Source organism: Dermacentor andersoni, chromosome 4 (genome assembly GCF_023375885.2).
Source record: "Dermacentor andersoni chromosome 4, qqDerAnde1_hic_scaffold, whole genome shotgun sequence".
NCBI classification, from domain to species: domain Eukaryota; kingdom Metazoa; phylum Arthropoda; class Arachnida; order Ixodida; family Ixodidae; genus Dermacentor; species Dermacentor andersoni.
The window spans coordinates 2,440,287-2,456,442 of NC_092817.1; the positions used below are offsets into that span (position 1 = coordinate 2,440,287).

Sequence of the window (16,156 nt, forward strand, 5' to 3'; positions counted from 1 at the left end):
ACGTGGTAGTGACGGTGAAGAAAGAAGCAATACGGTGGAATACAAAACTAGCTTTTATTGGGCGAACCTGTGCCCACAAAAACAGGCTACACTTATAGCACAACGATAGCGGCGAACACGGTCGGCGATCGTCGGAAAACTGATTAGCGGGTCAAGCGCGTCGGCTTTTATAGATCAGTCGTCGAATGTTCCAGATTAACTGATGGGACCCGCGTGTCTTCCACAAAGTTCTACACCATTCGTGTCACGCGATGAAATCTGATAACACAAGCTTCGGCGACAACAGACACGCGGATAGAAGCGTCGATAACTTTCCAGAAACGTCGGATACATGCAGGCGCGTCCCTCGCTGTGCGATTACAGTTGTTAAGCGGCGAAACGTGGTTGCCCGATAAAGATAAGTACACGTGTCATTACCCCCCTCTTAAAAAGCATCGTCCCGATGCTGCTAACAAACGAAAGAACAAAGAAAAGCACTCGTAGCAAAGAAAACAACAAACTAAGGAAGTTCATTAGCGTCCGTAAAATGGTTTAAGGCGCACCACGTGCACCACTTCAGATCGTGCGCGGCGCCCTGTGAGTGCGCCACGTGTCAATACTGAACTAGCTCCATTGACTCCGTTCCACACAATATGGCTGACGACGCGCGCACTAATACCCAGGCGTCAAATAGGAGGGGCAAACCCACCTCATGTAACGTGAATGCACCAGGGGCCGTATTCTGTAGCGGTTCCTTTGGGAACCGGTTCCCTTTGGCTGTTACGTCTGGATTACGTCACTCGGAGAAAGAGTGGAACGGGGCGGCGTGAGGGGAACCAATCAACGAGCGGCGGTCTGCCGGAAGATCACGTCATCATTTTTGTTTGTACTTAGGGGACGGTATAGCAATTGAAGGATGTTGCTGGTTTGATAAAAAAACATTGGTTTGTATAGAACACTTGCAAATATATTTTCAGTAATAAATGTGAGCTTGCGGCGCAGACCGCTACTGGGAGTTGTAATTTTATTTGTGTTGTTTTCTTATTTAGTCGCTAGGTGGTGTGCCATACGTTATGCAAACAAGTTGCCTCGCTTTGTTTACGTTTTGGACTTGCCAGTTTGCGCGCCGAATCCGAAACTGGGTCCTCATGTTTGAGCGAGGCCGCGCGATATACTCGTGTCATTTGTTGAAGAGCACCCCTACCTTGCGAAGGCGTCGTGTGTGCTGGGTCAACAGCTGACGGCGGCGCGCAAGGAGGAGCTCTGGCAGCCAGTGACTGCCTTGCTGAATGCTGAGGGCCCGGCAGTGAAAACTGCAGCCCAATGGCGCGGCGTGTGGAAGAAAGATGTGTATAACGCCCTCCGTGATGCAGCCGCCTTGCACCCCGAAAGCAGGTAAGCACACTCGTTGACGGAGCTTTTGCGCACCATATTCTAACAAACGTGTTAATCACAGAGAAACCGGAGGAGGCAGCCTGCCCGGACCGCGAGGGCGCGTCCTCTCCCTAGTTGGAAGGGCGAGCGCCATCGGAGTCTGCCCGCCGTTCTTCGAGCCCGACGAAGAGGTGAACATCAGCGCATGGGTTTCAATAGGTCAACGCCAAGTCGACGCGCTGTCGCGATTTATGGCAACACACACGCTTTTAATTTTTCAACTTTGCCCCGTGCGGTCCGTTTATGGAACGCACTACCAGATACCATTGCATGCCAATATAAACACACTGCATTTCGCAATCTGCTAAACGATCAATATGCCGTTTCAACCGTCTAAACACGTCATGTCTTTTGTAATTTTCTTGCATTTTTTCTACAAGTTAAAGAATTTCAGTGGTCCCAATTTCTTTACAATACTTACTACTGTATAACATGCAAAAATGTTTACAATGTTATTATGCTATTATGTTGTTGTTTACCATTTATTGTTATTGCTCTACATATTGTATTTGCTAATGTAATAATTTTCCATGTTCTGTGCGTACTCCTTTCATTATGCTGCAGTTTATTTCTTTCCCGATTCCATACTAATATGTTACCGTATTTCCCCATTTACACTATACCTTCTCGAAGGCCTGTAAGGTACATGTAAATAAATAAATAAATATTTACAATGTTTGCAGATGACTGTATAGTATATAGGGTCATCAACAGCGAATCTGACCAACAAGCACTACAACACGATTTGGATTTGATTGCCATATGGTGTGAAAAATGGAAAATGTCACTGAATGAGAAAAAGAGTGTCCACGTCACCTTTACCTGGAAGAGCTCATACGACAGCAATCGTAACACTATAAATAATGCTACTCTTGAACAAGTGTCAGAATATAAATACTTAGATGTATTTTTTTCTGCTGATCTAAGGTGGAACAGACACGTTACTCATGTTAGGAACAAGGCTGTCGGAGCATTAGATTTTTTGAAACGTAACTTTAGTAGCTTGCCACAGAAACTTAGGGAGCAACTGTATTTCACACATGTGCGCAGTACACTGGAGTATGCGTGTGTTTGCTGGGATCCATATGCTACAGAACTTGTAGATAAACTAGAAAAAGTGCAGAACAGGGCAGTTCGGTTTGTCCTTGGCAATTATGACAGGATGCTTAGCATGACAGAAAGCAAAAAAGCATTAAATTGGCATCTTCTTGAACACCGTCGCCGAAATCTCAGATTAAAATTTCTTCATAACATATACCACTCTAATACGGGGATAGCCAGGTAATTGTATTTTCAGCCGCCCACATATGTTTCTAAAAGGCGAGATCACAAATTAAAAATATGTGAGATTCCTTTTGACCCTCTATTGCATGAATTATGAAAGTCATTTTTTCAGCTTTCATTATTGATTGAATGAACAAACATGACTGTAATAATAAAGATAAAGCTTTGTGCCAAATATGGCACACCATGAAGATGGCTGAGCGCTCTTGCTGCCATGGGCGGAAAACAAAGCTTCACGGATGGTGGCCTTTTAATGTGATGTGGGGAATGAAATGAAACAGTTGTTTGCTGCGTTCAGGCACAGATGAATGTTTCACTTCTTCTATCTTACCAACGACTTGTTTGTGCAAGGTGGCCGCTTACATCTTTGTTTCTTCTCGTCAAATTCTGGCCAGTGGCTGACTTGGTCAGATCGGTCGTCTTTGGGTGGCATTGCGGCCGCTGGTCCCTGTGCTTTTTTGACTTGAACATGGAATTCGATGTCCTGACTAGAAGTCCTTCCTGGTCGCTAGTTGGGTAGGCACTTGTTATGCGAGGTAAGGCATTCTGCAATTTCTACTTTTAATTGAGCCAGCGGTAGTACTTGTCTCCTCCTAAGCTGCTCCTGCACCCTCCTGTACAATACCCATGCTGTTAGTACCGATAAGTCTAGCATAGGCGTAAAAATTCGAAAGTGCCATTTCTTCGACATCTGATATGTATGCAGTAAAGTCCAAACAGAGAGTCCAGCAGGTCGACACCACCCATGTGCCTGTTATGGACCTTTACTACGCTGGGGCAATCAATTTCGCGAAACACCTTGGCGGAGGTAAACCAGCGCTGAGTCTTTTGGACTGGATTTCTCCCAACAAAGCTCGACAGAAATGTCACGGCGCGGTTGTCGTATCAACGCACACACGATAACTCTACGTCATCTATCGCGCTTGTGAGTGCCTCTGAAGCACCACTTCCTTTACATTTCAGTTCCTTTTCACTTTTCAGGCGGCTGTTTGGTAGACAATTCGCCCTCACCGTACCGATGGTCAAAATTACATCTTGTGATAGAGTGACCTGCAGCTTCGGGCTATTGAACAGATGGCAGCACGTTGCCATATGTTGTATTTCAAGTTCATACTGTGCCAAATATGGCACACACCGATTTCGGTTTCTCTGCTGTAGTTGCAGGCAAAATTGAGAAAACTAGTAACTGCCTTGAATTGGCGAGGCCAAAAAATATGCCAAAATAATTTTTCTGTGTTTCTGCGGTCAAACTTTTCAGAGAAAAAAAAAACCAATTGCTCGTGTTTGCCCCCTCCGAGTTTCACGTCGCATCCCAAAATCTACTTCACCTCTGTTTTGCATATCACTCAAGAGATGGCAGCACTTGCCCATAATAAGTGCGCATAACTACGAGATTTACTCTGACGGTATCACATTCTCAACTGGGAATCTCACACATGCGAAAAAGAATGGTAACCGGTATGTGCCAAATATGGGACGCCATGCAATAGAGGGTTAAAAGCGACGCTTTCTGCTACTCTTTCTATGTTCGTACTATAAGAGACTGGAATACTCTACCACCTGACACTGTCTGTATTTGTTCAAATGATGATTTCTTCCATGCTTTATGAGTGTAATTCTGAGTGTTCATTTATATGAGTTGTACCCTCCCTGCTGTAATGCCTGAATGGCGAAGCAGGTACCCAATGAATAAAATGAATAAATAAAGAAATGTTTCATTGTCATGATTTTGTTTATATTGTTGCACCTTGTTAAGCAGCAATTACGAGCATTATGTGAAATCATGTGTGCAAGAAATGCAATGTTGAAGCAACTCTTGAGTTTAAACAAAGCAGTAGTAAGCATGAGTGTCTGCTATTTAACGAAATCCTGCTCCAATAAGTGCTTGACATGTCTCGTTTGTTGCTATACGTTTCAATATGTGCTATACAGATTGCTGACGACATTTCAGTTGCTGTGTAACTCGTGCTGCTCTTGCGTGTCACACATGAACAGACATCTTCAGCTTTGGAACAATGCATACTGCACAGTAAAATAGACATTGCAAAGCAATATTCAACAATGCAAGATTGGTTGCCATTCACCTTGGAAATAACCTTTATTTAAAGAAAATTCCCTGGCGAGACAATATTCAAAAGCACAGTGAACAAAGCAAAGGAGTAACATAATGGCACATGGTTATTTGTCACTGCATGTGTATCTGTCATGCCCAACATAGACAAATCATGTGCTTTTCACTACTGCAGTATGCAGCATACTATGATTAGCCACATGTGAGCACACGCAATGTGTTATGTTGAAGTGCACGGCCTATTTACTTTTATGAAAATAAAAATAAAACATGTTACACCAGCACATGTCTCCACCTCATTTGCCAGCGAATGCGCCGGCGCACACTTTGCAGGTAGGCAATGCGCAAATTTCTGGGCAGCCGAAACACACCAACTATGGATTCACGCACCGCACGGCCTCTTTGAAACAAAGCTCGAGAAGGCTGTACAGGGTGCGCCTGCGGTGGCACCTGTACTTGAAGCGGCACTTGTGCCTGGGCTGGCTCCTGTGCGCTGTCGTCATGTGCACCGTCGTCACCTGGGTCGTCTGGCAGAGGCACGCCTGCTGCAAGGCAGAGGTTATGCAGCGCTGCACAAGCTGCAACAATAGTGGTTGCTTTCTGAGGCGAGTAGTGGAGCACCCGATACCTCTGCAGGCATCGGAAGCGGCTCTTGACGACTCCTATGCACCGCTCAACGGCATTTCGCATTGATGCGTGTGCCTCATTATAGCGCCCCTCTGCCGTGAGGCGATTTGGGTGACCAGGCACAGGAGTCATGATCCATGGCTCTAGCGGGTACCCAGAGTCCCCTGTAAAGTGTTGCACGTCAGTGAACGAACGTGGATACATTAAGGCACAATGCAAGAACACAGTCTACGCCAGGGCCCTTTTACAACAGCAGCGGGTCTTGGATTTATTGTTGCAATATCTATCGAACATTGACCTTCCCAGAAAGTTGTAAAGAAAGTTCGACTCATTTTAAAGAAAAGCCCAATTTCACCTGTTGTCTCGGCTGCAAATCTCATTCTCGGGTTAAGTTGGACATGTAATATTTATTTCATACTTGTGGTTTTCTGCTCCGCTCATCCCATTTGCTTCTCCCTAAATGTACATCCTCCACTAAAACTAATTAGCTCTTCTCTCTTCAGAAGTGTTATTCTATAAAACACTTCTAAGGTCTACTCTCGAATATGCTGCCAGTATCTGGGATCCTTACTCTACTTTTCGTACCTCTTCTCGTGAAGGTACCCGAACTCGAGCTACCCGTTTGATCCTTTCTAATCACTCCAGCACCACATGTCGCTGCAACAAAAAAAATTGCAGACATTGTGACACAAAGAAAAATAGCGCAACTTGCACTATTCTACAATATATACTACACCGATCACTAACGTCGATGCCGAAAGTTTCACGCACACGCTTATTCCTTCGTTCCAAGGACAGTGACCAGGAACCAGCTACCCGAGTCCATTGTCACCAACCCTTTTCCATCATACTTGAAAACTGCCATTTCGACGTGTTCTGTAGAATTAAACCCCTGCCTGTAACGCTCCACGTGGCATTCAGTGTATTGAAATTAATAAGTAAATAAACAGAATAACATGTCAGCTGTTGTATACATGCTGGTAAAAATATCTGCCTTCTAAGAGAGACATGTTTCTCTCGATAGTCGCTGCAGGTTCATTAGGTACTGCTGCATTCACAACACATTTCTAGCAAATCACGCTTTCTTAAAGCTTGCTAGGATGCAAAACTATTTGACTGTGTATGTTTTACATATGGAAGAAGCACTGCTACTTTAGGTGCACTTACCAAGCAAGACTTCTCCATGAAGTAACAGGCCACGAGTGAGGCGGCGGCGAAATGCAGAATGCCTCCAAACGAAATAATCGTGGCACGATCCCGGAAACCGTGGGTCAATTGCCAGGATATTCAGCTTTGCATCACACACCTCGTAAGAGAAAGCAAAGAGAAGGTGTCAATGCCACTGCAACAAATATCTGGCACAAACTTTTGCTTACAACACTACTTGCCAATCAGTTACTGTTCAGTCAGCCAACACAATTACAGAAAAGGAGATATCAACATACGCAGTAGGCAGTTGAACTAATCATCAGCATGATAACAATGTCATCTTAACCTACAAATGCAATGTTGGCATGTGTACATGTGCTCATGTATGGCGTGTGGTCACAACACAATGTGCAAAATAATTCCTTTGGTTTCTTCCGTCCATATTGTACAAGATTCTGCTAGAGAGTGCCACCTGTGTTTTTTTCTTGTTTTTCCAGACAAAGTGCCTATTACAAGCGAAAGAACGCTGAAGTGGCAGCATGTGCCGTATTAACAGCTAGAGCAAATGGGTGTCCACACATTCTCATTCTCCCTCACACCATTTTCATTGATGGGATGCTCCTTTTCACGTTTACAGTCTGTTGGCCACAATGCTTTAGTTTTACGTCGAATAAGAATCACAAGGGCTCGTCTTCTGTTAGGATCGCTCGCAGACGAAGACTCCCTTCACTGCTACGGCGTCTATTCCGGTTTAAGTCGCGCGTAATTTGTTTACATTGTAGCATCGAAAAGGCTATTCAACTGTGATTAGAGAGCACTGAAAAAGTGCGGCCGGGTTCTATTGCCAAGATCAAAGTCGTCATTACACATACAACACAAACGCTACTTTCTCGAATAGGAACGCAAGTATTACCGGCAATTGATGAAAAATAACGAAACGAAGTTTTTTACAACGTGCACTCGCGCAATCACATATCGAAAATATTTGTCAATGAACAATACTCACGACCATGCAGTTGAGGGCGTAATACCCTTTACGGCTCCAGTACGATTCCGTTTCGCCGGGGCCGAGCTTCTTAGGGCGAACGATGGCTATCAGACTCCCGTCCACACATCCTAGAACTCCTGGAATTTTTCCACGGCTAAGAAAGCCTTCCTTGACGGCGGCTTTCTGTTGCGCCGTGGATGGGAATCTAACCCATCCTTTTTCTTTGCCCACAACCGTAATGGCCTTGGCGACGGCTGTAATGATCCGGCTGACCGAAGGCTGCGACAGTGCAATCGCTTCTTCATTCCCGACGCACTGTTGAAAGCTCCCGGTGGCAAAAAACCACAGCGCGCACAGCACTTTCATCGTAGTGTCGACACAACGAAATCTTTGAGGTCCGAGATGTCCTTCCAGCTCATCGCAAAGACGTCACACTATGTCTTTGGAGAGCCTAAAATGCCTTCGAAACTCTTCTTCGGCCATGCCGAACGCGTCGCGTCGTTGCCTCTCGTCGCGTCGTTGTCTTTCGGCACTCTCCAGCAATACAACCAAAGGAGCCGCCATTGCCGTCTCTGTCTCGTCTCGTCTAGGTGCCGGCTCGTCAGCTGGCGCGAGGTTAGCCGGCAGCCACGGTTGCCCTAGCAACCCTCGACATCATGCTCGCCCCCGCGCGCGACCCTCGAGAGAACCACTTCTCCGCGGTTCCTCTCCTAGCAGGGAACCGGTTCCTTTCCAGAAGATTGGCAACCTGTGTGACGTCATCAAAATTTGTCGTCCCGCCCACCAGGGATGACGACAACGAAACGCCGACCAATGGCAACAGCCCAAAGGAACCGGTTCCCAAAGGAACCGCTACAGAATACGGCCCCAGGGGAATGTATGTACAGCAAAACCTCATTAAACCGTACCCGCCTAAACAGTAGTTTAATTTTAAAAGTAATAAAGCCAGATCCCCGACTCAGTGGCCATTGAACATAATGTGTTTTGTAACCGTATAAATCGTACCAGCTTATTGCGTACGTATCAATTAACACATAGTGTTTCCACTTTTCATCACACAAACATGGCGGTGCGTCGTCTCCATCGGGTGGCCCGGCAGACTAACAAGCCTCAGAGATCAGAACAACGGCCTCCAAGCGCCCTGTGTGTTTGCGCATGAAGACACATCAACATTATCTCGGTGCCATGCCAGAGAGCGTTGTGGCATCGTGCAAACAAGGACTCGCATCATGCCAAAGCTAGGTTAAAAAGTACGCCGAGTGCTCAGCATAGAAGAAAAATTAGACGTCGTTCGCGCTATCGAACGTGACACGAAGTTGGCGCTGGCATGTGATAGGGATCTACTGTTGACTACGGTGTGGGGCATTTGGAATGCGAAGAAATCACTCGGCAGCGCTGCTGCGACTGCAAAGAGATGCCGGCTACGAGGTTCGACTTTTCATCATTGTTGCCTCTGGTGTTACCAAAGTGTCGACTAGCGACAGTGATGAGGACGACACGGAAAGTGACAGCACGGGTGATTCATGCCCGATGGTAGCAGAAGTTGCGCGTTACGTCAGCCTCATGAATGCAATTGTTGCGGCGAGAACAGCACCCTGCAATGAAAAAGGCTCTCCATGGCTTCTGGAGCGCTACTGCCCGCGTGCACGGAGAACATGCAACTTCAACGAGGAATCTGCCAAGCGAGTGTTTGCTGAGGGGGTGGTTGAAAAGCTGGCTCGCAGCTTCAGTAAGATGAGGCCGCTGTCGTCGCTGCTAGGCCGCCACAGCATCAACTAAAATAACATTTTTGTCGCGCAAAGCGAATAAATACTGCATGTTTTTTCCCCTTTTATTGCGCTCTCTCTGAGTTCCGTTTTCAACAGGTAAGTGGGCAATCTAATGCTATTTGGGTTAAGCAGTACTACCGTTTAGTACATACTTTGTCCGAGCTCCGGCCAACTACAGTTTAACGAGGTTTCACTGTACAGTAACTCCTCGTTATAACGAAGTCAGTGAGATGGCAAAAAAAAAGATTCATTATAAGCGGTAATTCGATATAAGCGACCACTCGAGAAAAGCTAAAGCAGTTGAGCTTAATTGCAGCACAACTGCGAGGAAGTCAAAATACAACATATTCAGTGAAGCGAAACTTTATTTTGGTGCAAAAAGAAGCAGTGAACTTTGGCTGTGGGCGACACAGAAGGCAGAAGCTTCAAAATGTCGTCAGGGCATCTTGTTTTCTTCGTCAGCACGCACTGGTGATAGCAGTGGTTGCAATGTTGGGCTTGGCATCGGCTTCACATGTAGCGGAAGAAAGGCAATCGGAGTTGTGGAGACCAAGAAGCAGGAACCGCGGAAGGGCGCCCGTTAGTGGAAGATTATGCTCGGGAGGGTAGGCCAGAAGGGGGCAGCTTTGGAGGAGCAGCAACATTGAAATTGGCAGCGAAGAGGCGAGGAGTTGATGTGAAGGCGAGTGAGAAGAGTGACTGGCATCCAAAGGGCATGCAGACAGGAGAGCAAATGGGGGGGGGGAAGGCAGTGGCCACTTCTATTGAGCCAGGGGTGGGGGTGAGGAGGTCACGGAAGACTACGAGAGTATCGCGCTGGAAAGCGCCGCAAATGCCGTGGCTCTACTCTAAGGTTGTGTTTGTTGTGCTCAAAAAATGATTAACCACTCAGTGTGGATATGCAGCACGATCTTGAAAATTGAATAGTTTAGGGGCTTTGCATTATCACTGGGCAATTTTTTCACGAGGTGCGCAGCCATGAAGTTTGTGGGGTTCTCACATCCGTACTCTTGGGACAAAGGAACAAGAACACAATAGTGCAAACAATCACAAGGGCATTTATTGCACCTTTCATAGATCAATGCCTACTAGCCGAGTTGCTATCCACAAAACATGCCGATGGGCGCGCGACAAATCTAGAAGTCCGACTCACCGCGATTGGATAGCGAGCGAATATGTTCGCCCCATGCTGGATCCCAGCGCTTAATCGTTCGCGCGTACTGTCACGCGACACTGTCACGCAACTTGGGGTTAGCAGCGCAACACTCGCGCCATCTCTCATACTGCGCCTCAACCAGACCAACTACCGCGAGCATCACTTAGGCACGCGGCGAAGCGGGATTGCAGGGAATGGGAGCTATGCGGGAAAAACATATCAGGGGACGCGCAAGAGTCGCGCATCTCCACAAGTTTGCCAAATGAGAGTTTTTCAACGCACTGTTGTCGACGACATGTGGCTAATTCTACGGTGTGAGTGTCGGTGTTCATGCACCATCGCGTCCACGCCATTGACAAATGTCTAGGAACAAAACACAGGGACCCTATCACGTATTTAGACCTCTTCTCTAAAGTCGGATGGTGTGAATCGAGCATGACTGGCTAGAGAAAATCGCCAGGAAAACACTAGCTTGCGTTAACCCGCCATGTTGACAGCCTGACTCGCTGCTGGCAACGCTCGGATTTTTCGTGTTTTTGGCTAGTTACCGGTCGATTTGCACCGTGGAAAGTGCAATGAAGCTAGAGGCGGTGTTTTATTGCAATGCAGGCTGCTTATGGTGAGCGGCGAGCAAATTTCTAGACTGGCTTCTCCAAATTCATCTTCCCAATTTGTTAGTGTAGCTCCTTGCTTCGACCATGGAACTTTTAATCGGAGGGACACTTCTTTTGTGCTTGTCGGCACGTTTCAGTGCCAGAAGTACTCTTTAGAGCGTTAAAACTTTGCTCATCGAGCGCAGCCCACAGAATGATATGGCGCAAGTGTACCTGCGGCCTTTTGACCACATTTCAGCATCCAAGAGACTGCGGTTTTATGGCATCTCAAGGTGTCAGGAAAGCTTTATTTACGTGTGGAGTCTATCACGGGGGACACTAGCGATGCAATTGCGACTGAGATTAACGGCTCACGTGCAATGTGCCATGGAATTTGACAGCTTCCGTTCGCTCTGCAATAAATCGCTGGGAGCACTCGGCACTTGCTTGGTACCCGTCCCTAGACGGTCATCAGTCATGGGTTTGGTACTTTGGTGGCCTGTTCTGTGCCTGCATGAGACTAATTCGTCAGTGGTATTGACAGTGCATGCACAAAAGTGTCTCGGCTGTGGCGATGCCACCACTCACCACTTCACTCTAAGCAGATCAAGCTGTTCATGCACTTCGAGTAATAGGGCTTAAAATGCATGTGTTTGGGTATTTTAAATAAAGCGATATTTTGAGTAAAGCAATTTCGGTATGACAAGGGATTAATGTCTTTTGTTTATTCTTGTGCCAGCCACTATTAGGGGACATAGAAACAGTTTCCCACAGTAATTGCTTGAAGAAGTGCACATCTTTCGAATGTGACCAAAATGGCCGTGCCAGTAGCATTGTTCCGGTTTACTGCGGTTTTGAATATGACCGTTCTCGAGCCATTTCGGTGAGCAAGAAGTCAGGAAACTGACTTTAGAACCTAATAACTAGAGAAATGTGCAAATTTTGGTAAAGTTTGTGGAGTCTTGCACGTGCTGGTGGACAAAGGAACGGCAACACAGTAGTGCAAGCAATCACAAGGGCATTTATTGCACCTTTCATACAGTAATGACTACTAGCTGAATAGCTAACCACAGAACATGCCGATGGACGTGCGACAAATCTAGGAAGTCTGACTCACCGTGACTGGATATCGAGCGAATATGAGCACCCCCATGCTGGACACCAACGCCTAGTCATTCACGTGCATGTTCATGCAAACGGTGGTGCGTTCTAACAAGCCCTCGCGAGACGGTTTCGCAGAAGTGTGGACCGACGCTTGCATGGAACGTCTGTGCCACTTGCCGACCTCAAGCCAAAGAGGACCGGCCTTCTCCCTTTCACACCCAAGTAACCCCACCGTTAGGTGATGTTAGCAGTGCAAAACTTGCGCCGTCTCTTGTACTGCTCTGCAACTACACTGACTGCCACTGTAAAGACACGCGGTGAAGCCGGTTTACAGGAGACAGGAGCCATGCAGGGAAAACAACATCAGGGGATGCGTGAGAGTCCCCACATCTCCCCAACCTTAAATCACTGCATACTCTGGTAAAACATATGTCACACAGTATAACCTCAACTTGTGCTTCGCAAGCAAGGGCTACATGCACCAGTAGCCGTGCCGATGGAATGCTCATGCACTCTTGTTCATAATTCGCGCGCCGACAGTGTCTCTGAGGTACACCGCTGGCATTCGTTGATCACAGCAGCAGCTCTGCAGACTCGACGGCACGACTCCAGGCCAGGATCCCGGAAATGGCGACGTACTAGTCGGCACGAGCAATTGTTGCTTGCACGAACGTGCCCTGCTGGCGAGAGCCACAGTGGCCGTTTGTGACTGCCAGTTCTTTTCCCAGCCGCCGACAGTTGCGAGCCGGACACAGGCAGCCACTGTAGTCGCTGCGCCGAACTGGCCACAGGCATCTCTGCTGCCTGGGGTTGCTTGATCATAGTCTGGAGCATTGGCGCAGATGATGTGCAGGTGACAGCAAACCAGGGGTAACTCTGCTCATGCTGTGTACCCTCAACGCACTCAACAATAAAGTAGTGCAAGGGAGATGAATTCTGCATGCACATCGCCCACGTGGTACGATGTTTAACTTTGCTAGCAAAGATGAGGTGGCGACTGTAACGTTTGGCGTCTAGCACCCCGTGCAAAAAGGATTCTCGACCACCATGCCTCATCGAAACGAAGTGTGACTTCCTAATTCGCCATGGTTGTCTCGAGTAGGTGCCAATCTGGCGGACGCCCCGCAGTGTTTACAGGCCCCTTTTGTGTGTCTGCGACATTAGAGGGACCCTTTCCTCGAACTGTCAAGCGCTACAGGAGAACTTTCACAAACCAACGTCGCCTAGAAGAAAGGATCAAGCCACGACGAGCGCTTACACCTTCAGCTTACACGTTCAGCCACCTTTCCTCAACCAGACGTAGGACGCCCTTTTCTTGTTGCGATTTGGTATCTATGGAGGCAGGACGCCCTTTCCTTGCTATGGCTTTGGTATCTACGTAGGTGGGACGCCCTTTCCTTGCTGCGGTTTGGTATCTACGAAGGTGGGACGCCTTTCCCGCAAACCAGCAACGCGCGAAAGAGAAGGATAAGCGTCTACTATTTCCGACCTGCGGCTTGGCATTTACGGAGGCAGGCCCGTACCGGCTCACTGAAAGTGGGAGCCGCCCATCCACAAACCAGACTCTGTGCCTGTCACGTGGCGTCGACATGAGCAAGATCCCGCCCACGATTTTAGAGAGCCTATTTAAAGGGGCTCTGAAATGTATTTTTTTGAACACTTCATTCTCTTCTTATCATCTTTCGCCAACCTTTGAATAAACCGTGCAAGTTTAGCACTAGAAATCGTCTCGTCCTTGCCTTGTTGCCATGGTCTACCGGATGCCTGCAGCCCACCGACAACGCCACGCTACCGAATAGTGACGTCGGTCGAGCTTCGATAAACAGGCATCGCAACAACTCGGCAACGGTGGAGTATGCTACCCTGGAGTACGCAACACCACTCAGATGCTAAGTTCACATAAAGAAAGCTTGCTGTCTTGAGTTTTATAAGTAATTCCAATTCGTGCGAGGCTAACTAGAATGAGGGAAGCAAAGTAAGACACCTGAATCCCACAGTCCACCAGGTTGTGCCTCTCCATGTGTGACAGGTAGCTTCATCAAGTCTTAGGCCTATAGTGAGTCGCTACCCTGACAGCAACCGGTATCCAAAAACATTCAAAATGGGTGCAAAACAGGCAGCCGCAAGGAGGCGTCAGCTCTGTGAGATTACCTTACCCTGCTCGGTGCACACAGCATCCAATTTGACGGAGCCCACTGTGCCAGGCAGTGTCGGAGCACACAGTGCCAGGTCGCAATACCACACAGCCTGTAGTGGCACCCACGGCCCGTGGCCACCTGGCTCCCAGAGCTGTGATTTCTACAGTTAGAGAGATAGAAAAAGCTATTTACATAAGTGTTGTGATGTACTTTGGGCAGTAGGCGTTCGCGACTAGAACGATGGAGTGGCGAGAGGTAGTACAGCCGATCGAGCACCAAAACATGGTTTGTCTCTCTCGTCATCATTCTCACTCACCAAGCCACAGCCCCACTACTCCTTAGTTTACAGTACATAAGAAATTCAGACCACCCACAAAGGCTTCCGTACTCACTCACTTCAGACTTGCCTATGCTCTGTGGGCACTAGGCCTCGCTCTCCCAGGATGCAGACCACGAGGCTCTCGTACAAACGAATGTTCTTCAAAAACACTTGCGACATGGCTTAGCATGTTGAGAATTTCAAGAACGCTATAGCAACCATCGGCTCGCTCAAAAAAGCATGCAGCGGACGCTTAGCGATCAAAATTCATGCTAGGCCTACGCTTCGGTTCAAACAAAGGTTGTCTCGAACGAAGCGGAACTGTCAAAGCTATTGTCTGATGCCCCAAGAGGTCCACATTGGGCAGCCAGATGTGGGGTCTGCTAGCCAAGTTGCTATCCACAAAACATGCCAATGGGCGCGTGACAAATCAATGAAGTCTGACTCGCCGCGACCGGATAGCGAGCGAATATGTTCGCCCCATGCTGGACACCAATGCCTAGTCGTTCGCACGGTCATGCGAACGGTGGCGTGTTCGAACTATCGTGTTCGTCTATTTCGGGGTAGGCCTCGTGAGAAGGTCTTGCAGAAGCAGGGATCGGCGCATGCGCCGAATGTCCATACCTGCCTGCCGACACCGAGCCAAATAGGAAGCGCCTACTCCCGGTCGTGCCCGACTAACCTCGTCCTTAGGTAGTGTTAGCAGCGCAACACTCACGCCATCTCTCGTAATGCACTGCAACCAGACCAATCGCCGCTGGCACTAAGCTATGCGAAGAAGCCGGATCACAGGAGACATGAGGCATGCGGGGAAAACAACATATCAGGGCACGCATGAGAGTCGTGCATACCCACATATTTTATCACAGTGCGTGAATGCTGCTGCCTGTCCGCTTGTTCAGCGCTAGTCACAGGAAATATTGCGAATATGAAAGGAACTTTGAAAGTGATCGTCCGAGAATATGTCCCGAGTTTGTCAACACGTGTTGTTGTATGCATGTATGCTTGCCTTTGACTTAGGCATTCTGTAGTTGCAATTTTCTAGCAATGCCCTTTGTGCTGTTTTTTTTTTCATGGTTTTTTCACTTGGTCAGTGGTCAGAGCAATGCTCCACATGCATTATCAATGGGATCAGCCGACCATGAATGGTTGATAAGAGAATACAATAGAGCGGAAGCTATCACTACCAATCCCAGCCTGTATCTCGACCATTGTCATGCTGTCAGTACAGATAGATGAAGGTACATTCAATGCATGCAGTGAATTCTTATTGGTGACTGCTAGATTGGTTAGGTTTCACTAGTTTCAGTTTTGTGGAGTTGCCGGTGACATGGTCGATGACTACGCTGGCAACGTCTCAAAATGAAAATATAGCTTTTTCTGCATGACTTGGTGGCCATATTAGCACACAATCGTGTAGTCCGAGTCTGAATTATCGCACAGTGTGCTGTAAGGTGTCAGAAATTTTTGTCTTATTTATACGTTAAGTCTATGGGGCTAGTGGCGGTGCCATGGAACTGTATGAATAATCAAGCATGTCTGAAA

General features: G+C 47.6%; 1 protein-coding gene and 1 long non-coding RNA gene across 3 annotated transcripts in view; one reads left to right on the top strand and one right to left on the bottom strand.

Moving 5' to 3' along the window:
* LOC126535883 (fat-like cadherin-related tumor suppressor homolog) overlaps window positions 1–16,156 on the top strand; it is a 517,574-nt gene that overhangs the window by 260,580 nt on the left and 240,838 nt on the right. The window lies entirely within an intron of this gene.
* On the bottom strand, window positions 4,777–7,870 carry LOC129386080 (uncharacterized). The gene is made up of 3 exons (XR_011893763.1): window positions 7,551–7,870; window positions 6,563–6,701; window positions 4,777–5,559 (listed from the first exon to the last, which is right to left on the bottom strand). It is a non-coding gene; the product is annotated as an uncharacterized lncRNA (long non-coding RNA).